This window comes from Cynocephalus volans, chromosome 6 (genome assembly GCF_027409185.1).
Source record: "Cynocephalus volans isolate mCynVol1 chromosome 6, mCynVol1.pri, whole genome shotgun sequence".
NCBI classification, from domain to species: Eukaryota; Metazoa; Chordata; class Mammalia; order Dermoptera; family Cynocephalidae; genus Cynocephalus; species Cynocephalus volans.
The window spans coordinates 101738335-101762745 of NC_084465.1; positions in this window are offsets into that span (position 1 = coordinate 101738335).

Sequence of the window (24411 nt, forward strand, 5' to 3'; positions counted from 1 at the left end):
AGTAAGATATCCCCCCTCCCCCTAGTCACCAGGGACCACTCAGATTCCTACAGATAAATGAGGGTCAACAGGAGATCATCAAATGACACTCTGAGAAGCTAATTTTTCTCAGAGTACCTTTCAAAGGCCACCTAGAATGTTTATAAAATGCCTGTTTCCCCAGGTCCACCCCAAATCTATTGGATCATATATCTGGATATGAGCCCCAGGGAATATCTATTTTCAACCCATTTCTCAGGTGGCATGTCACAGCATGAGAACTGAGAATAGTGATTTTCAAACTTAGCTGATAAAACATTTTGATGTATTAGCCTCACCCTAGTTATACCGAATTATGTTGTTAAGGGCTGAATTGTGTTTCTTTAAAAGTCGTATGTTGAAGTTCTAATTCCTAGTACCTAAGAATGTGATTGTATTGGGATATGGGGTCTTTAAATAGGTAATTAAGGTAAAATGAGGTCATATGGGTGGTCCCTGATCCAATCTGACCAGTGTCCTTAAAAGAAGAGGAGAATAGGAGACAAACACACAGAGGGAAGACCATGGAAAGACACAGGGTGAAGACGGCATCTACAAGCCAAGGAGAGAGGCCTCAGAAGAAACCAACCCTGTGACATCTTGATCTCAGACTTCCAATCTCCAGAACTGTGAGAAAATATATCTCTGTTTTTTAAGCACCCCCGGTCTGTGGTACTTTGTTATGGCAGCCTTAACAAACACATGTTTTGGCCTTGTAAAGGTCCAAGACGTTGCTACTAAAACCGAAAACAAAAACCAACCATGCAAACAAACAAATGTAAATAAACCCAAAATCTTATAGTTGATTCTGATGTGTTTTGGTATGTTTGATTTAATTGCATATTCTGTATTTTGTGGCCCTACTGATATACAATTTAAAACAAGCTATGATATAGCATTTCGTGTGTGAGTCTATATTTTCTTATTTAATCAAAAAGAAAGAAAGAAAGAAAGAAAGAAAGAAAGAAAGAAAGAAAGAAAGAAAGAAAGAAAGAAAGAAAGAAAGAAAGAAAGAAAGAAAGAAAGAAAGAGAAAAAGTACTCTCCTGGAGGGTAGGGATTATATCCTTGGCTATTGTGTACCACTTCAGTATACAACAAATCAGTTGGACATAGTGAATCCTTCATGGGCTGATGTGCACAGAGAGCAAAACAGCTGAGCATGAGTCATGGTCTTGCTACCTGGTTCCATCTCTGGATTTTACAGACTCCTGGGAGGCCATTTCCATATGGAGACTCTTTAGCAACCTTATCTAAATAAGCAAGCAAGCAGTGGTTGAAAGAATGCTTTTATTCTAATCTTTCATATTTTGGTGTTTCTAGCCTACTTAGAAACTTTGCTGTTCCTCAGATTTCTCATACTAGAGGTAGAAGTTGCCTGGGTAGTCCTTCTAGAGATGATCTTATGGAGCCAGGTAATCTGCTTCTTCACCTGCCCATCTTTCCTCAGATACCACGTTTCCCTGATAAGCTCCCTCCTGCCCACTCTTCCATCTAGCAGCATTTCTGCACACACTGTCTGGTTCCTCTGTCCAGGGTCTCTGTGATTTTGCATGTGTTTCCTGAACCTTCTTCTACAGCAAATTTGTGTAAGCCCCAACCTTTTCCATAAACCTTTTTTATTTTTTATTTGTTTGTCTGGTTTTTTTTTTTTTTTTTTTTGATCGATAAGGGGATCACAACCCTTGGCACGGTGTGGTCTACACCACATGCAGCCAGTGAGCACACCGGCCATCCCTATATAGGATCTGAACCTGCGGCCTCAGCACTATCAGCACCGTACTCTCCTGAGTGAACCACGGGGCCGGCCCATCATAAACCTTTTTAAAACTGACAAATAAAAATTGTATATATTTCTTGTGTACAGCATGAGGTTTTGATATATGTGTATCTTATGGAATGGCTAAATCGAACTAAGTAGCATGTGCATTAATGCATGTACTTATCATTTGTGTGTGTGTGTATGTGGTGAGAACGTTTAAAATCTACTCTCTTAGCAATTTTCAGCAATGCAATACATTGTGATTAACTATAGTCACCATTTTGTACCATAAATATCCTGAACTCATTCCTCCTATCAAATGAGTTTTGTGATATTTGATCAACATCTCCCCAGTCCTCTCATCCCCCAGCCCCTGACAACTACCATTCTACTCTGCTTTTATGAGTTAAACGTTTTTAGATTCCACATGTAAGTGGGATCATGCGGTATTTGCCTTTCTGTGTAAGGCCCTGACCCTTGTGTTTTCTCCCACAGAAGCCTGTGGAAAGCTCTATATCCAGGGAACAACAAATAAATTGTTGACCATTTGAAGTGGCTCAATTCAATCTAGGAAAAAAAAAATGTTTTCTGAATGTCTAAGACACTTCATAACACTTGATAGCACTTACCTGAGAACCTTAAAGCCTGCAGTCACTGGGCACATCCAATGTGCTAAGTGTTTTACATATTGATTCATAGGAAGATTCTCTTTAATCCCCATTTATAGATGAACCAAGAGAGGTTAAGTGTTAGACCCAAGAATCACAGCTAATGGAGGAGCTGGGAATTGGACCCAGGTCTCTTTTCTGATTTCAAGCTTATGTTAACCACTGTGGTACTCTGCCTCCGTTTCTACCTCAGTGGCTTAGCTCAAGGTAAGTAATCTCCCATTTGGGGGAAAAGAGCTAAAATGCTCAGTCCCACTGTGAGGTTAAGATATGAGAAGTATATGGTGTTTTATCTCTTTGGAATTTGGAGTTGAACCTAGAATCGAAACCAACTCTTTGCCGATATCAACTATGACAGCTGGAAAATGTCTCACTTGGTTAATTAGATATTTAAGTATCTACCAAACGAGCTGAGTATTTTATGGGCACAGTTTCAGGTGCTAGCAGTTAATTTCTTTGACAGCTACCTTCTCAACCCTTACTTATAAAGAAGGGGATTTTTTTGTTGTTGTTAAAAGTGTAGGAATGTTTCCAGAACAGTAGCTGCAATCTTACAAATCCATGTATTCCAGCTTAACGTCTCTCCACAGTCAGGATGGCAGTCATTGAGTGAATAGGTGGTTGAAATGGTTTTTTCTTTCTTTGCTGGAGTTTTCCATGCAGAAAAGAAAACAAAATGCAAAGGTTTGATTCATCAAGAGGAAAATTTGACATCAACACTATATTTTGAGCTAGTGAGTTGCAGAAGCCCTCTGCTTGTACATATTGACTGATTTTAAACCCACACCATTAATTTTTTTAAAAACCAGACTAGTCACATAATGGTTTTTATACCAAAACTGTAGAATTCCAAAGAGATATGAAAATGCCTCTTCATGCTTCCAATAAACAATAACAGATTAGGCACACAGAGTACTTATTACAATTTAATAATAACCAATTAAGTTGAAGGGACACACAGAGAATCTGCACCAGGTATGACCAAGCTGGAGCTCCTGTGTCAACCCTCAGTCTTCCAGATCTGTAACTTAGGCCATGCCAAGTGATCACGGTGCTCCTTTCACCAAACCCAGAAGGTGACCTTGAAAGCTTACTTTAAAGAATCATTCTAGGCAGTCAAAAAATGAAGAGTTCAGAGCTGGTACTCATGTTGACATCTATTTGTATTTGTTTTCTATTGCTATCCTAAAAAATTACCACAAAATTAGTGGTTTGCAGAACTCAAACTTATTATCTTGCAGTTCTTTAGGTCACACGTCCAACATGGATCTCACTGGGCTAAAATCAAGGTATCCGCAAGACTGGGTTCCTTCTGGAGGCTCTAGGGGAGAATCCATTTACTTGCTCATTCTATTGGTAAGCAGAATCCAGTTCCCTGTAGCTGTAGAAATGAAGTCCATTTCCTTGCTGGCTGTGAGTAGAGGGTCATCCCCAGTTTCCAGAAGCTGTCTCCTTCCTTAACTCGTGGCCCCCTCCTCCGTCTTCAAAGCCAGTCATGGTGGGATGAGTCATTCTCATGGTTGTACTCTCTCCTGCCTGTTTTTCTGTCCTAGCTGTCTGATTGATTCCTATTCTGCTTTTATGGGTTTATGTGATTATGTTGGGTCCACCCAGATAAAGCAAGATAATCTCCCTATTTTAAGGTCTTTAATTGTAATTCCATCTTCAAAACCATGTAACATAACATACGTTGTTCTAACAGCAGCAGGCAAAGATTGTGAGGTCTAAACTCCTGTCTGCAGACATTTTATTAGTGTTTGGGAATTAGCCGCCTCCATTTTTATACAAAATTTCCAAGGTCAGAGGTCAGAGCATCTAGAACCACCATCCAATGGCACAGGACTCACCTACACCTGCCTTGCAAATTTCTTTTTTCACAGTCTCCACGGACATCTGTTTGTTCCCCCATTTAAGTCCAGCGGTGGCCAATGAAGTTTTCTCGGAATGTCTATCTCAATAGCACTGATCCTTAGACAGTGTTTCATTATCTACTTGTTCTGTTGATTTCTACTCACAAAGTGTATGAAGTAGGGAAATGAGTATGTAAAAATGTAAAAATTATTAAACAAGAAGTACGTATATATGTCACCTAAGTGCTAAATAAAACACATGAATGAATGAGTGGATGAATGATTCCAAAGCTTCCTGGGAATGCCTGTAGCAGGTGCATTCAGAACCCTGGAATTTCCTCCCATCACTCACTTCGACATGCCAAAGGCTGCGTATAAAAAACACCCATGAGCCTCTTCACAGGGGCTGTTTTTCTGGCTATGGGACACATTCCACTCATGCATAAAGCAAGCCAGAAGCATCAGGGAATTAATACCCTTGGAAGAAGCATTCAGCTCAGGATAGACAGGAATTTAATGAATCAATACCCCCTGCTTCCTCACTTGTTGGGTGGGGCAACTCTGATGTGTGTTCTATGCCACTGCCCAGAGTTCTACAATGGAATTAAGCACCAGTTTTCCATACTTGTTAACCTACCCTTATTGGCTTCCTCCCATTTCATGTCTCACTTCTCCATTCCCCCACTGGTGTTTACTTAGATCATCTCCCCAATGCACAGCTTGTACTTGAATTTTCCCCAGCTCTGCTTCTGGGAGAATCCAAATTAAAATAGTTCCCCATAATGAGGATACCATAGTGTAAAAATTCCATTAAACAAGGTTTTTTGAGTAGTGAAATTTTCCATCATGCTTGCCTTTATGCGATCATTTTTTCCCCATCCCCCTCTTTCTCTTCTCTTGTGTAGTATATCACTGCTATTTTTTGTGGGAATTCTTGGATTATTGAATGGGTTTGAAAGCAACTGCAGCTTGATTGTTTGGTTGTATTTCATTTCCCAACAGTAGGGAAACATTGTGTTGGTTTGACAGAGTAATCAGGGCACCAGATTTTGACAGAACGATGTCCTACTCATGTGTGAGGAGACCGATGTATTCGCTGCTGCAGTGTGCATACATATATTTGCCCTAGTGTGATTTCTTATTTACAGATTACTTTTAAGAATATGAAAGCTCTTCTGGATAGAAAACATGGAGGCATGATTTCTGAAGTCTTGTCTGCCTAAAATGCAGCCCGTACTTACACAGGTATATACACTCAGAGAGTATTCACCTGATAATCACTTAGAGATTTAAATATTTGGGGCAATTTTTATAGTGTTATTTTCAATGGTTGCATATTCGTAACCTTGATTGCATATATGTTCTGACATCTTTACGCCAAAGGCACGTTTTTATAGATACCTGAATTAAACATTAAACTCTTTTCAAGACAGCTGAGTTAATGTTTAAGTGGTTTTGATTAATCTGGTTTTGCTTATTTGCTTATAAATATTCTAATGCAGAGCCATGTCCCTTGGCATAAAGTGATTTGGGAGCACAGACCTAGGAAACATAATTTTCTAAATAGCCAAGAGCATCATGCCCAGAATGTTTTGCAAAAATTTGCCTCAAACTAAAGATATGAGATTTAGCCATTTCTCCCCCTCAGCTATTCAGGTGGTACACATTGAGAAATTGGAATCTGGCTATACAGACACCAAATTGATGAAGGTTGACAAAACCAGAGCTGACAAGACTATGGTTGAGGCAGTGGGGGTGGGGGGGCGGTGAGGGTGGTGGGGGTAAAGGGTAGTCTTGAGCCAATGATCAGGATTTAGCTTGAAATTCAGAAAATCCTTAATGCATACAATTTTGCCCAGAGTGGCATGTTGTCAAGTTGTTCTCAGACTACATTTGCCATTAAGAAAAATGAGCTCCCAATAAACAGCACAGCCTTCTGTAAGCACGTCTTCACCTGGAGCATGAAAACAAAGGGGTACATCTGGTTTAACATATTACAGGTCTTCACAAGCTAAGCTTCTCTGTTACCCTAAAGCTTTCATCCTGAGAAGTGTTGGTTCTTTGGCATCATCATCATGCTATTCTAAAAGCTTTTGTTGAGCATCTACTACTTATGCCACTAGGAAAGAAGAAATATCTTGCTGTTAGGGCTGCATATTCTGCTAGAAGGTTTGAAATGTAGATATAAGTAATGGCAATGCAAGGCAGAAGAAAGTGGCATTTGTTAGGCATGAAATGAGGTATGATGTGAGCCCCAAGGAGGACGTTATTACTTCTCAAAGCTGCAGGGGCTAAGGTAGATATTTTAAAGGATGTATATTTCTCAGCTTTGAAATATTACCTGAATTCTAGGTTTTTATACCCATAAGGCTACTGTTAATTTCAACTTAAATATCGCTTAAACATATTAAACTTAATATATCCAAATCTACAGTCATAATATCTCCCATACACGTACACACACACACACACACACATTAATCTGCTCTTGCCTCCTTGTTGTGTCTCTTTATGGCAACTCCTAATTCACTTGTTGCTTGATACCTTCAGCAGCTGATGTAATGTTTTTGATTCCTACACCTTTTTCACCTCTATTCCATCCTTTAGATTTGAGATGCATAAAATCTCTCAAGTCTATGAATTCCTCTCCAAATTCAGTCTCACAAACATAGTTGAGGTCACTATGATTTCTCATCTAGATTACTTCAACAGCGCTCAAACTATTTCCCCTGTTTTCTAGTCTTATTTCCTTTGAGAGTAAAGACGAAAGGGGTCTTCAAAAACTTCATGAAAAGATTTGCATTATCTTTCAACTTCATTCTTCTGCAAACTTTCTGAAGTACCTCATATATCTTGGGTTATCTAGAATAGTCCCAGTTACGATTGTTGTCCTGATGCAATTATTAACAGAACTTCCATCCCTCCCAGTACGGTCCTGGTTTGGAGAACAAATTATGATCACCCAACCTTCCATTCACTCCTAAGAGCCAGAATGAACTTTCAAAAGCTTAATTAATGCTGCTCTTACTCTTCATCTATCACCATGGTTATCACGCTCACTACAGTCACCCACAATCTGTAATTATCTAGTTTATTTACTTGTTTCCTTGTTCATGGTCTCTCTCTCCTGCCTTCCCACTCCCATTAGATTTAATCCCCTTAGGGCTGGGACAATACTTACCTTTTCACCACTCTACTCTCTAGTGCCTATAACATAGTAGGAGCTAGTAATACTGATGAGTATTACTTTTTATTATTATCCCAGTGAAAGAAAGCAGTGTGTACACCAACAGCATAATTTGGCCAAATAATAACTTTTATTCCAGAGAACTGCTCTAAACCTAGATATCAGAATGAATCAGAGGATCTTCTGATTTTGGCCATGGCAGAATAACTTGTACCATAAACAACTTTAAAACTGGACAAAACACCCGAGGCAGAAGTTTTCAGGCATTCGGTACCAAGCAGCACAGACTTGTGATCTTTCAGATAGTAGAGATGTGTGAGATGAAACCCACATTGGCCCAGCTTTATGCCTGGAGGATATGTCTCAAGCCATGGATTCGGGCCAGTATAGCCCAAGCAAAGCAGGAGGCGGAAGGTTCACCAAGTTAAAGAAATCAGGAGTTGGAGGTGATGATGGCTGGGATTTGTGGAGCTGGATACCAGAAAGGACAGAGCTGTTTAGGAGGCAGAATTTATCACGCTCTCATTCTTTGGCTGAGGGCAAGACCACGTATGCACAGGGCTAGGCTCCATGAGTCCTATCAGAGATGATTAGCTGTGATGCTGAGGCCTAAATAGAGATAATGAAAATTGTGGGCATTCAGTTGAGACTCCAGAGAGATCAGACTTTAGGATTAAGGAGCATATCTTAGAACTTGGATCAGTAAACTATGTCCCACAAGCCAAATCTAGCTTGTGGTCTATCTTTGTACAGCTCGTGATTAAGAATGTTTTAAAACTGTTTTTAAAAGGTTAAATAATAATAATAATATGTGACTGAGACTGGATGTCATCCACAAAGCCTAAAATTTTTACTATCTTGCTCTTTTAAGAAAATGTTAGCCAATCCTTGCCCTATGGTAAGAGTGATGCCTAGGACTTTGGGGAAATTCAAAGCAGACTTTCCTGAACAAAACATAAAATGAGCCTTACAAAGTCAAGAGCATATGCCAATTATTTAAGTGCTGCCAGAACAAAACTCAACTGCCATTTAAAGGAAAGCAGGATAATTCAGACCCCTTTCAATGTGTTCTACATATTGATCCTTCTAAAACTGAAATGTCCAGCATAACAATAAAAAAATAAATACTAGAAATGTGTAGAAGAGAAAAATTTGACTCATCATGTAGGGCAAACTACAGCCTGCGGGACAGCTACCTGTTTCTGTAAATATTCTTATTTAATTGGAATACAGCCATTCCCATGTGTTTCCATATTGTCTATGGATACTTTTGTGGTGCAGTGATGGCGCTGAGCAGTTTCAACAAAACCACATGGACAACAAAGCCTAAACTACCTATTTTCTCATCCTTTAAGGAAATGTTTGCTAACTATTGATTAAGAGAAAAAATAGTCAATAGAAGGGGACTACAAGATGACTCAAATGTTGTAATTAAGGCACACAAGGACTTTAAAATGATTCTTATAAATTTTGAAGGATTTAAAGAAAAAGATGTACATGATGAGTTCACAGATGGGAAATCTCAAGAATGAAATGACAACTATAAGCAAGAACCAAATTGAGATTCTAGAATCGAGATGTGTAGGATCTAAATGTAAATATCAGATTATAAAATGCTGGTAAAAATCAGTGAACTTGAAAATAGAATAGAAATAGAATAATAGAACTGAGGAACAGAGAGAAGAAAAATATTGAAGAAGAATTGAACAAAGCTTCAACTATCTATGGAAAACATAAGCATTTTAATGTGTATAATCAAATTTCCAAATAGAGGAGAGACATAAAATGGAGCAGAAAAAAATTGAAGAACTAAAGGCTAAAAATTTCTAAATCTGGTAAAAACATCAACCTCTACTCGAGAGAGTATGGGAGGAAATTAGCAGTATAAATACAAAGAAAAAACATACCTAAGAACATTATAAAGAAACTGCTCAAAACTGAGTTACACAGAAAGCATCTGCTTTTGAAAAAAAATATGTCTATTGTGCAACATCTGCTCTTTGTAATCTGAGTATAGGTGACTAAGTCCCATAAAGCCATTACCCCCATGTGACATTGTGAACATTTTGGGGATTGTAAATGGTGAACTTGGAAAGAGGAAGAGAGAAAAGTCAAAAACAGACAAAGAAAAAGAGAGAAAAGAGGCCAGTGGATTCACCAAAGTGAAGAGAGAGCTAACTCTGTGGTAGCTGAGATGTGATTCCATATTATTAGAACCATATCACTAAAGGGCCTGAAGCTGTGGGGTTATCTCACTACACACGAGTTAGTCTTGCTCTGATATATAGACGAGGATGATCTTGCATATTCAGACAGTCCCCAACTTATGATGGTTCAACTTAAAATTTTTGACTTTACAATGGTAAAATAGAAAGCATTCAGTAGAAACAGTACTTCAGATTTTGAATTTTGATATTTTCCTGGACTTGAAAGATGTGGTATGATTCTCCCTTGTGATGCTGGGCAGAGGTGGTGACCCGCAGCTACCAGCTAGCCACACAATCATGAAGATCAACAACCAATACCTAACTGTGTATTAAATGCACTTTTGATTTACAATATTTTCAATTTATGACAGGTCTATCAGGATGCAATCTCATTGTAAGTCAAGGAACGTCTGTATAGGGAGTGGTTGGGATTGGCTAAATAGCAAGAACGGTTGTCACAAAAGTCCTCTACTGGGCACCAGTGGCAAAAGTGCTTCCTTGCTCAGTGATGATCAAAGTCCTCAAATGCAAGTAGTTATTAGTGTTACTTAACAGTTATTTATAGAGCACTGGCAGGTTGCCAGAAGGAACTCTAGGAGAGGGATTGTGAAGTGGAAAACTTTCAGCTGTTGTGTTGCTTTGGGACAATTTTTTTTAGCAGACATGATTGAAAAAAATAGAATAGTTGTCGATATTTATAAATCTGGGGGTTTCACTCAAATATACAGATTTCTGGATTCTCTTTAAATGATCAAATATTAAAAAGTAAAATAAAAGCCCAGGCAATTTAGGCTTGCATCCCAACATGTAAACAATTCATTGTGACTGAATAACTATAGCTTTATTTAGGTGGCCGGCATACTGTGCTTTGCCACAGTCCTCACCTTTCCCCCATTGTTTCCCCAACACTGACATCAGGTATCAGTTGCTATTAATTTTCTCACTTGTGCTTTTTTTTTTCTTTATAATAAAGTGGAAAGGAAATTGTTTCTTTTACCCAAATCTTTATCAAAAATGAAAAAAAAAAAGATACACCAGGAAGAGTCATATGGTCCAGAAAAAAGCAAATAATATAGGATATACCATATTTCTTTGTAAAAGTATAGAACATTTTCATATGTTTGATATGCAAAAAAGATGTCATATACTCTTTTTACTTTACTGAGATGCATCACCTGTGGGACCCCTGCAAACACTTGAACTTATTCAAATGGGTTGCAGTAAAAATACCTTTTAAAAAATTTTTGCAAGTGAAATTTTTCTGCCTAATAATACACAATCATTGTAACAAAGATTAACAATATAACGAAAGCATAAACAATTCTAAATACCACCTTCCCATTGCCAGCCAAGCAAGATACTCACATTTAACAGTTTCATGCATATTGTAGAATCACCACTTTAAATTCCCATTTCAATGCCATGGTTGAAATGTCCGCTCATGTACTTCCTGTGAGCCCTGGGGATAATGATACACTTTCTTGTACAGCTTAAGTAGTGTCACTTCTCTTGAGACCAGAAAACAGGCTGCTGGTTGTTGTCTTAGTTAAACACTTACTTTCTAACAATTTTCTAACATTGCATTTCTGGAACAGCTTTGAAGTGTGCATTCTTAGTGGGTGTGAGTGGGAGGTGTGCTCATCAGTCTGAATTCTTGGAGCAGGGCCATTTAGTGGAAGAGACCCCAGAGGTTTTCTTTGCACAGACTTTTCCTGATGCACCTATAATTTTCTGCCCAGAAATCTCTTCAAGACCTGCGGAGTTTTAGCTCTGGGGGAATTATTCCTCTGAGCAATCAGCTTCCTGGCTGCACACATAATACTCCAATTAGGCTAGTCCTTGTACAAACAATCCACAAGGTGAAATCTTGGCATTGGTGGGCAGGGTATTGTCGACCCAATTGCTCCAAAATATATTGGTGATCTCCATGTTTAACTGATCAAAGTAAATGCTATTTTGCAAACTGCAATGATTTTTACATGATAAAATTTCTTAAGAAATTCAAAACGGGAATTTCAGGTTGGTGTAGGCAGTGAAGCCAGTGCATTTGTTAGCATCAAGTGCACAAAATCTCAAAGATGAACTAATCTGTAAATAACTGTGCCATTTGTAACATCATAAACACGGACTAATGGGGAGATGATACAGTGGAATGCTGGTATTCACAAGCTGTCATCATATTAGTACAATGATGAAATTTGTTACTAAGCTCCTCAGCAAATATTCAGTATCATGTTTGTGTCTTCTTGTTATAATTTGTACTGTATTAGTAGCATCTTACCATATTAGTGACTTTAAAATGTTTTTAAAATTGTATCTCTTGGGTTGATGGAAATGGAATGTTCTGAGGTTGTGTGAGTATCAGTCATATTAAACTTGCCCTGTTAGCAGCTTTCCCTTGAGCTGATACTTAAATGAGGTTTTAATATAAACAAAATGTACTTCTGAAATGTGCTTGCTGCTACAACCAATTTCTCCCAGTCCATTAGCCACTTTGCATCCCTTTTAAGAAACTTGAGATTGTGTTTTTATTGAAGAGCCAAAGTATTTGCTCAACTCATTAAGTCAAGTAGCAAGAAAGTAAACACAAGGGCTATGATGTTTCCTGAGTGACTCTGGGACCCAACAGATGCAACATTGCCATCAAACCCTAAAAGGAGCAAGCATCTTTTGAGGTTTTCCCGCCTGTCCCTGTCTGTACTACTTGAAACTTCCTTCCTTTTGACTCATGCAAGAGCCAAACTGGTAACTCCACTATTCTAGCTTTCACATCCTCCTGATCTTTAGATTTCAGGAGTCACAGTTTTCCTGCAGGAGAAAGAGAATGACACACTGAATAGTCTAAGCATCATATGTCCATTACACAGGATTTTACGATATCAGTGAAGCTGATTTAGAAACCAGCTTATGAAATGACTTCACCCAGGTACAGTTTGGCTTTGTGAAATAGCTTTTTCTCCTGTTTATAACCAGCAAACTAGACATTCTTGTTAAAAGAGCTTCAGAACCCCATAGAGAGCCAGTTTATTACTTTCCTAGGGCTGCTGTAACAAAGTACCAAAACTGGGTGGCTTAAAACAACATAAATTTACTGTCTCACAGTTCTGGAAGCCAGAAGTCTGCAATCAAAGTGTCAGCAAGGCAGTGCTCCTTCTGAAGGCTCTAGGGAAAGATGCTTCCTTGCCTTTCTTGGCTTCTGGTGTTTGCCCCAATCTTTGGCTTTCTTGTCTTGTAGATGTGTCCAGACAGATAGCTGTCTCTCGTGTGTCAATGCATCGCCCTTCCACTCTGTCTGCATGTCTGTCTCTCAATCCAAATTTCTCCTTTTTATAAGGACATCAGTCATATTTAATTTAGTCTACCTCTAATGATCTTATTTTAACTTGACCACCTGTGTAAAGACCGTTTCCAAACAAAGTCACATTCTGAAGCACTGGGGGTTAGGGTTTCAACATATTTTTTTTGGGAGGGGGCACAATTCAACTCATAATCATCAGAGGTCTCTATTCACGTATAATATTTATTCTGCGTAGTGCATCATTCACAGCAGCAGATGCCCTGCGGTGCATGTTACTGCCACCTGGGGTGCCTACCTATCATTGTCCCTTATGGAAATATGAACATTTGCTAGAGAACCCAGCTGTCTGATTTCCAGAGAATTTCAGACCACTTCCTGGGCCACAGCATGGATGGAACAAAGAGAGATCAGAATTCTAAATCCTGAAATTGTTTACTTAGGTTATAGCAAACATGCCCATCTATTGAGAAATGAGTAAAGATAAATAAGAGGAAGAAATGGGAGCCAGATCAAAAATTTAAAAATTGGTATTACACCATTTGACCCATCCAACAAATGTTTGCTGAGGACCCATAATGTGCCACACACTAGAAATTCAGAAATAAATTAAACAATATTCTTGTCTTCAGGATGCTCACAGGCTAAAGGGGCATCATTTTAGTCCACTTCAATATGAAAAAAAAATGGTTATTTTTATGCTAGCCTTAATACTAATGCATGCAATTTATTGAGGACTTACTCCATTCCAAGGGACATGATCATGTTTTCACTTTTGTTATCTTATTAAATCTTACAACAGTTCTATGATATCGGGATTGTCATCCCCATTTTATCACTGATGTTCAGAGAGGTTTCTGGACACACCCAAGATTGCACAGCCACTGGAGTCCGATGTAGGTTCACGACCAGATTCACTGACTTCTCTTCCCATCTCTACACCAACCCCTACAGCTCAGGGCTTCGTATGTTTATCAGCCAAGCCTAGTTTCACTTGTCCGTGGTACAACTGGCTCAGCCTCAACTGGATCATGAAAACTGAAGGTTGTGCAGGGAGATATCCAAAGGGAAGCCCACTGTGTGGCCCTCAGGCAACATGAGCCCCAAATATAGAAGGGAACATTCAGCAACTCGGAGTCTTTCCTTTGTCAAGTTCAGCTTATAAATTCTTGGAGAATTTACAGGTGGTGTCATGTCTGTTTCTCTCCCTCTGTATAAAGAAAAATAAAATGCCATATTGAATAAGTACCTCATAAAGGTTTTTGCATTATGATGGAGAGGAAACCAGGAAGATGAGAGAAAAAATAAACATTTTTCCACTGTGGCAGGAGAAAGACTTCTGGGGTGTTTGAGATGTTCAAACCCTTGATCTGGGTGGTGATAGCATAGGGTTTTGTGTGTGTGTGTGTGTGTGTGTGTGTGTAAAACTGTACACTTAAGATTAGTGTACTTTATAGAATTGTGGTTGTCAGAGGCTGGGGAGAGCAAAATGGGGAGTTACTGTTAAATGGGTGCAAAGTTTTAGTTTTGTAAGATGAACAAACATTCAGTGGCTGGGTGGCAATGATAGTTGCAAAACAATGGGAATGTACTTAATACTGCTGAACCGTACCCTTAATATAGTTAAAACGTTATATTTAATGTTACATATGTTTTACTACCAATAGAAAAAAATAGTGCACTTCACTGTATCAGTGTTCTACCTCAATCAAAAAGTAAAACTGAAAAAAAATAAAATAAAACGTGTCATTCCCATTTAATTGTGGGAACCACTAGAAGGGTTATAATTGATCTCTTATAGTCACATGCAGAGTGGACAAGCTATTTTAGAGATCCTGACTGCAATATCTCAGTGGCTCGTTGAACACTGGAATAAATAGATTATTTCCCTCCAATGTCTGGCCCATCATCCTGTACCTTCTTCTCCCTCCTAAGTCCTAGCAATGAGTAACCTGTCTGTATCCTGGCAGAATTTGGCTTTCAATGCCAAAGGAATGACTATTTGTATTGAATCCATTTAAACTAGTCATAGTCCCTAAGAAGTATGTATTTTTCCACTTTATGTTTATTATGATGTTTGCAGATCACTCTGGTCTGCTCAGTGATTTTTTTCTCTTGATGCTTTCTTATCCTGGTTCATGCTCTCCCGGACTGCACTCATGATTTACTTTGCCCACATTTTAGAATTGGCTAAATGCATGTCAACATTTTAGAATCAGCTGCCATGTGAACTACAGCATGAGGTGTTGGGGCATGCTTCCCACCCCTGGTTATACTGAATAATTCTGCCCTCTCCATCTCTACCTCGTCCAGGTCACCATTGTTTGTTGCCTGAAAGATGGCAATAAATTGCTGTCTGCCTTCCTCCCTCTTGCTATGCCTCAAGGACACATTCCATCAGCAGCAGCCAGGGGACCTATGAGATAGGTCATTCACTAGCTCAATTCTTTTGGTCTCTCATCACTTGTGGAACAAAGCCCATATCCCACCTGTGATGACTAAGGCCCTTTGTAAAGTGGTCCTTAGCTTGCTTTCCATCCTCAGCTCTTGCCAGTCTCTGGTTCTGGCCACACTGGCCTTATTAAGATACAGAACACGTCTTTAATTTTCATTCTATTACCACAGTGTGTGTCCTAAACCTTGGCCAGTATAACCTGGCCACTTCTCATGGGGAGACCGAAGGGAAGATGTTCCTGGCTTTAGAGAAATTCATCTCCAGTGCTAGAAAAATAAGAGCACTCATTTCTCACTAATGATGCAAATAAAAGTAGCAGCAGTTTCTGTAGGGAGGGTAGCATTTATACACGTATTAATTAGTTTGTTCCCTGGCAATACATATTGATTATTTCATGGCACTCCTATTCTATATCTTAAGTTAGAAGTTGAGTAGTTAAATAATGTTTTCATTATTGTTCACATTCCATAATAATTATATATTTTAAATATTTTATAATGATTATTTTATTTTACTTTTTAATTTTTTGATAATGAGTTAATTTTTTATAAAATCGTGTAATGATATTGTTCTCATTAACATGAATGATTTCAGCAATACCTGCTTGGAGAATCCACTGATAGGACTGTCCTTATTGATGAACTAATGGTTGATAATCTACCTGTCAAGGTCAGTCTTTTTAGGGGCCTAAATATTTCTTCAAGGCACTAGCATTTGGGTAATGTGGTAGAAATTGCTGGAGTTTCCCCTAAAGGGGATGAATCTGTTTTTTCCTCTATGGCCAGAGAGAGCAGAATGAGAAATGAACAACCATATGGTTTTAAGTGGAAGAGGAAGAGATTGGATTCTCCTCACTTTGTCTGGTTAATAGTGCTGGTAGTTCCACCTCTCTACAGGATGCTGCAGAACCACTCTGGAGATCATCCACTGGTGTCCATATTCTCTGTGAACTATCTTAGTGGAGCTCTGGCCTTGTGGTAGGATATAGTAACTACTATGACATGAAAGACCTCTGGCTCAAGAAGAATTTACTTTCTCAGGACTTCCATTTTACAGAGATGGTATCAAGTATGAGCACTGTAAAAGTGTGTTACATAAAGGTCCTGGCACTGATTAAGTAGGATTTTTCAAGTTATTTTTCACATTCGGTTTAGTGTTTAGTAGCTTGATTCTTCAATAAAGACTTTACTTCATAAAGTTTAAAGTCTGAGGCTGATTGTCTTATATAATCTATCACAGTGGTATTCAATTTCTGTAGCAGATTAGAAGCCACTTAAACAGATAGGCCACCAGTCATTTAATTAGTGTTGGTTTCAGGCCATTGCTTTGCAATTGATTAATTATTGTGTTGAGCTGATAACTGATAACTGGATTAATTATTTTAAAATAATTCCTATTTGAGCATGAGAACAAGTTTTAAATGTACCCACTGGGAAAACAGCTCTGGGCTTACCATCCAGGTTGTAAATGGGGGGATAAAATTGGTTTTGAATTGAATATTTGAATATGTTTACTTTGTTATTTAAATGATTTAAAATGGGAGTTTTGCAGGGTAGCAGTAAATAGAAAATGTCATTCTGCTCATTTCAAGGAACAAGGATTGAGAAATTGATGGAATCATCAATTTGGATATGAGCAGAATTTCAAACATAGAAATAATTTGCTGATACCCCCGAGGGGTAGCCCAATGAATGTTCCATTCTGTCTGTTTAACCTCTGGACTCCAGAATACAGGGATTGTAATACCTCCCAAACTTGATTTATGGGAAACAGCTGTCTCCTGCTTGTGTCATAGTGATAAAATATCCCACCATCTTAGGGAGAATCTCATTCCTTGCAGAGGGACCACATGTTCAAGCAGGTGGGAGAATGGGTCAATGAGAACTGGGAAAAGGCAGGGAAAGCATAAACAGGAGACACGTTTAGGCTAACAGGAGCTGGAGATTAAACATAAGAAACAAGAAATAATAGGAACCAATCCCTTGGCCTGTTAGATCTACAAAGTCTAGACTGTGTATTCACCTCTCCGTGGATCAGATGTATATCTCTCTTTAGCTTTCTTAGAGCTTGTAGAATAACTCTGTTTCCTAACTCAGATGTACAAGAAGCAACTCTTTTTTAATGACATTTTGAATCTGCTTAATTTTGAATCCAGTCCCACCTGTCAGCCAAAACATTCACTTTCAGGTATTTCACACCCCTCCCCCTTTCTAGGCACATGTAAGAAGCCAGGAGGTGTATGGTACCAAAAACAGATTAGGGATGGATCAGTTGATTGTGGTTACCACGGTGACATTTGCTGTCAGGTGCCCATGGTTCATCTTGTCTTGGTCGCTCAGTGGGTTCTCTGCCATCCTGAGGGATGGTGACTTGAGAGTAAAGCTCAGAACACAGTCCCTGAGCATACAGCCTACCTTAGGGGCACTACACATCATCTTCTTGGGATTCAGAGATGTCTGCCCCACTCACAGTCTTCATGGCTTCCTCTCCTCACCCTGTTACCTGTTGAGGGCACTCTCCTGGTTACCTTTTAGGTCACTTGCCCTATCCTCTCCCATGTGCTTCTGATCCAAGGGTCTTGAACTCAAAAACCTGTAATGTTTAGGCACATAAATGAGTGAGGCCGACCTGGTATAATACTCTCAAGACGTGCACACTATAGAGAGAACATAATTCAAATTCAAAGATATTCAGATACAATTAAATAAAGCACAACACTCTTCTGGTCAGACGACCACCCATATATATTAGTCGACTTAGTTTTATCAAAAGAAAAGAAAAACAAAACAACAAAAACGCGTTAATTTATTTGTGTTGATGTGCCAAGAAGTGGAGCTGGGGAGAGTAGTAAAGGAGAGGGAGAAAGGACAAAAATATGGAGAGAAAAAACATATTAATATTTGAACATATTATCTTGCTATGCACACCTTGCATGGGGAAAAAACAGTGTGATCTATCAATCTAACTTATTTATCTATCATCTATCTATCTAGTTTTCTCACTTAAACGTCAATGACTTATTTAGACAGGAAATGCTGAAGGTAAAATAAGCATTAGATTTAACTGTAAAAATTCTATATGAACTCTATATCTAAAGCCTAGTGTCTGTGTGTGTGTTGTGTGTGTATGTGTGTACAGGTGGTCCTTTGTATTCACAGATTCTGCATCTATGGATTCATCTGACTGAGAATCAAAAATATTTGAAAGAAAATTAAAATGCAGCAATAAAAATAATGCCAAAAAAACCAGTGTAACAACTATTTATATAGCATTTAAATTGTCTTAGGCATTATAAGTAATTTAGAGATGATGTAAACTGTATGGGAAGATGTGCATATGTTATATGCAAATACTACATCATTTTATCTAAGGGACTTCAGCATCCACAGATTTTGATATCCTCAGGGGTCTTAGATCCAATATCTCATGGATACTGAGGTACCACTGAGGTAAATCCCAGGTCAGATCAAGAGGCTACAAGCTTAAATGCCTACAAGGGCTAGGCCTGTAAGGCGAATCAGTTAACCCACTTGCTGAGTAACATCTGATCTCAGGGACAATTGGGAATGGCGGAGACTGGAAAACTGGACAGTGTTTGCCCCGTTAAGACAGCAGGTGCCACTTGGCACCAGCCCATTGTCCTCCATGAAAATGTAGACCTTATGTTACCAGATCATCCAATATTTCTAAAACCTACATCCAGATTTTCATTTGAAATTTCCGGGACTTTATTATTATTGTTTTTGTAACTTCTAAATTTTTATTGTTTTTAATTTTTAGAGGAGTTTTTCCTTTTATTGTAACATAACTGATATTTGTGGGGTACAAAGTTGACTATCAATAATTGTGTACAATATGTGATGGTCAAATGAGGATAGTTAGCTTATTCACCATTACAAAGCGTAATCATTCTTTGTGTCCATTAACTGATTCCTCATTAATTTCTCATTAACCCATTCCCCCTACCTCCCCCCTTCCTTTCCACTTCTAATAACCATAGTTCTGTTTTCTCCTTCTAATAGTTCAATGTGTTATTGTGATTGTTTTTACTTTCTTTCTTTCTTGTTTATTTGTTTATTTATTTATTTAGCTTCAATTTGTAAGTGAGGGCATGTGGTATTTCTCTTTCCACTCCTGGCTTGTTGCACTTAACATAATTTTCTCCAAGCTCATCCCTGTTGCTGCGAATGGCAGAATTTTATTCTTTTTTATGGCTGAGTAGTATTCCATTATGTATATATACCACATTTTCCTTATTCAATCACCCATAGAGGGGCATTTATGTTGGTTCCATAGCTTAGCTATTGTAAGTAGAGCTGTGACAGACAATCCCACTACTGGGTATATACCTAAAGGAATTGAAATCATCATGTCAAAGGGATTTATGGTTTTTAAATATTGTCAAATAAGTTATGTTTTAGGAAGATATACTGTCCAAACAAAATGTATCTTCATGCTATTTTCTGCCCACCGATTTCAAATATCTGTAGTACCCATTCATCACCAATGCATTCCAAGTTGCTACACAGAGATCAATACAGAGCAGGTGTTCAGCAGAATATTTGTGGAATCAACAAATGAATATATGCATACAAATATTTAAAAATGGAGTGCTTAGTTATTTTCTTCCAAGTTTTCCTATCAGGAAGGGAACATATTGTCCTTTGTGCAAATTGAGAATTAGTGGAGATCTTGTAGAGAGGTGATCTTCATCACCAAAAATCAAAAGGAAGATTGATTCTCCATTTTTATTAACAGTAATGACAAAACGTTTGCAGAAATAATCCCAAATAGGGCAATTAACCCTTCCAGTTTGCTTGGACTGTCCTGCGTTCCAGGAAAGTCCCCTAGCATGGTCAAACCAGGATACTTGGTGACTCTATTCTTGATCCTATTTGCAGTCATTCAGGGGCTCTAAAATGCTGTAAGCAGGTCAGTGTGAATGCACAATTGAGCTTTTACTAGTTGACAGCCATGTGGTGATTTTCTTACCTCCTTGAGATAGCCAGCTCTGAAGCTCTTTCCATCACTTTTTGCTCAATGGCATGGTTTGGGGGTGGTTCTCTCTAACCTGCTTGGCCATTATGCATCTTGATGGAACTACCTATGGGCTGTATTAACAGGTGCCTTGCCACCTGTCCAGTGCTGCAGATGATTCCACAATTTAACTAATGCATTTTAATTATTTAGGTGACATTTTGCGTTGTGTAATTTTAGGTGGAAATGTAAATCAAGGAGGGGCTTGATTAAGCAGTTTCTTCTGTGTGATGTGTAAAAATATAACTAATGGTCAAAACTCAGCCCTGAGCAAGAGATAATTTTTCCCCCTCTTCCTTAATGTACATTGTGTGTTTTAATATTAATTTCTCCTTTATCCATATATCAATAATTGAGAACTTCACCAATTAATATGCCGGGGAAATTGCATTCCCTATCCTCTCACTCATGATGTATTTCAGTAATGGAGATAATTTTCAAGATAAACTATACAATTTAAAATGGATTAAAAAGAACAACTAATAAAGGAGGATTGATTCATGGAAAAAAATTGGGGGGTAATTTCAGAAAATCTTAGCTGTACAACTGAGCCTGTGGATTTTGTCAGGAGAGCCTGTGGAAATGACCAAATCTACACACGCAGCAAAATTTCCCAGGTCTGCAATTGCAAAGGGTGGGGGAGAGGCGCGCGCGCGCACACACACACACACACACACACACACACACACACACACACACACACACACACGCGTCTTCTAATAAGGGCATATGTATATTCCCCACCCTTAGGTTAGAAAAGCTATATATCTATACATGCATGCTAGCAAGTCCTTTTTTGAAGCTCTGCAGTTGCTGGGTTTAGTTGGTGGGGTTTGGTTTTGCTTTTGATTTGCTGAATTGGCACACGGGCTTCCAGCGGCCCATCCCCCGGCCGGCCCCCCTTCCCCTTCCCGTGCACACCCCAGCGGCTGAGAGCTCTGCACAGCGCTGGGCCGCGGCAGCTGCGGCGCGGGCAGGACCGCAGCGTCCCAGCCCGCAATGACACCGTGGCGTCGGTAGATGGCTGTAGACAAGTGCGCTGAGCCCTGTGGTGTAAAGAGTAATGAGTCTGGGGAGGCCTTGACCCGACTGGATGCTGCTTTTATCTGAAGTACATTTAAAGAGATAAAGGGGAAGCCGGGTTGCTGCACATGTTCTTTTCTCCGCGGCTGGAGCTTTACTTTGAGTAGAGAAAAAAAAAAAAAAAAAAAAAAAAAATTTCTCAGATGTCGGCCTCGCAGAGTCTCCGGCTCTGTGCAGATGTGTTGCCTCCAGAGGATCGGCCGCCTTCCTGTAAATTCCACCAGTGGAGACTTGCGTGCACCTCCCAGCCGCCCTCAGGAAATGGTGGAGTGCACGCCTGCTTATGATCACACCATCGCTATTATTATTAATATGACCATTCTCATCAGGTTTTGTTTTCGCCACTGTTGCTGGCTTGCCTAAAGTGTCCGGAATCGCTCATTAAACAGCCACACCAAGAATCGGTGACCTAAGCGGACTTGACAGGGGAGAGAAGAAAGGCAAGAGTTAGGAAGGAAGAGAGAGAGAGACGAGAGGTGGGGGGGAGGGAGAGAGACAGAGAGAGAGGCAGGCTGAAGCAAGTCACATCACACACAGTGCCACTGAAGGAATGTTATCCTCATAAACTCATAAACAAGCACACCAAACCTTGTGTAAGAAAAGAAGAGGGACCCCAAGGACTTGACAGGAAAAGGCAAGATTTTCTACCCACTGGTTTCAGTTTTTCTTCCAGATACTCTTGGTGAAGTAAAGAGACTACTGTTTGCTGACAGAGCCCTTGATTTCTTATTCAGGATGATGATGTATTTGTGGGTAGGTAGTCTCTCTCTCTCTCTCTCTCTCTCTCTCTCTCTCTCTCTCTCTCTCTCTCTCTCTCTCTCTCTCTCTCTCTCTTTCTTTCTGATTAATAAGTTGACTTCGGGGATAAAGATTGCAGCCCACAGTAAATCGCATTTTGTGTAAGGTGATTATGCTTGTAGCAGAGCAGAATAAGCTTGCACTGCTACAGCACATGTGCTTTTCCAGTGGGAGTTTAGGCAAGACCTGGTTCATTAGCATTAAGCTGTAATTTTATTTTCAGTTGCAAAAAAGAAACAAAAAAATGTGTGTGGGGAGGGATGCCTGGCTTTCTCTTTTCTTGAAACATTGATGGTGGTGTATTCAGAAAAAAGAAAAGGTCTAGGAAAGCCGTTTGGGCAGGAAGCAAATTCTCTACATCACTTGTAGCTGTGCAGGGTTTTATTTAATTACCAAGAATGAACTATTCTGAGTAGTGGTGGCTTTGTTTGTTTATTTTGTTTGTGTTTTTTTTTCTCTCACAGATGACTGTTTATTTGTCATTTTGGGTTGAGTCCTGTAGATGAGAGCAGTGTGTTTTATTTGCCTTAACCAGGAGTGCATTTGTATATGTGTGTGAGTGTGTATTTTACAAGATTGCTCTTGAGAAAGGTGGATTTACATGTACTTGTTCTTACTGATATATATTGTACAGTTTTTTTTTTCCAGGAGATGTCATTAAAATAAATGCATTGAAGTGGTAACCTGTACTTATGAACGACAATATTAAACTGTTAAAGCAATTAAAAAAGAAAACAGTAATGTAACATGAATGGCTTAGAAAAATTCCTTATCATGTTTTGGGGGAAATATATATATATCCTAGTTTAGTTTGGCGAATAAAGTACATGGGTGAATTTATCACGCTAGTAACCAAAGACCTAGCTCTGTGATTTCATGTTAAAGATGAGGCGTTCCCTCCTTTTCCAAGGGAGGGAGGCATTTGCAAGGTAAAACTCTCCCTCTTCTTTTCATCAGCAGCATCATCGTTGTTTTTCCTTCTTCAGCAGACTTAGAAAAACCTCTTTTTATCCCCCTTCCTCCAATCATTGGTTCAACTCAGACCCAAGAACTTCTCTTTGCTGTAAAGGAAGGGTCCTCTTTGTTGAATTCTTTGTTAATCACATCAGTTCTTTGACCTTTGCTGGTATCGCAGTTGGCCTGAGCCCTCAGTAAGCATTGTAATTTAGACCCCCCCCTCCCTTTTCCTTTGGACATTTTCTTTTGTAGTGACTTTAGCTCCATTTCCACCCATTTTATTTTTGCACAATTTAATACAATGAATTCTGGCAGGTGGAGACAGACCTTCTCTATTATTATTTTGTGTTCATTTAAGGGCAAGTTTTCTCTTCAAACTTGCCTGTCATTAAAGAGGTGTTTGGAAATATAAAACCACTAGTTAAAATCACTTAAACTTAACAGATATAGTTTTACCTAAAAACAATGAATTCTCATAGCATATATTTTTGACTGCAGAGGTTGAAATAATTAAAATTTTCAATGTACACAAATGTTGATTTTTAAGCACTAGAAAAAGTCATGTGGGACCACTGCCTCAATTTTTAAGGAAATAATTGTACTGGTGTTTCAGGGAAAAGAGTCTATTTTAGTTCTGATTTTGTGACTGGATTGTGGTTAATTGTAAACAGATCTCAGTTCCTTTAGGCTGTGGTGAGAAGGTTACTGGTCACACTTTTTCTCTGAGTTGCTAAGTGGTGTTGCCGATGTTCTGAAGTTTTGCTAGCTCTTCCAAAGGTAATGTTTGCAACTCAAAGCAAAGGGAAAAGCCTCGTAAGTCCCAGACTCTGCCTCAGGTCCGGAAAAACTGACCTGGTTCCTAGTAATTAATCCTATGTCCCTCGAATTCTATTTTCCTCTTTCTGACCCATGGTTGTTCTTGCTAATTTTTTTTTTTATTAACTGCATTTATCAAATTAAAGAAATGGTTACTACCTTTCTGCCCTGTGTTCAAGTATTCCCTTTACATCTTTAAGTCAGATTATTTTGTTCTGCATTCAAAAAATGGCAGTCTTTAAATTGAAACAGCTGGATGCATGGTGTTTACGGAGATAT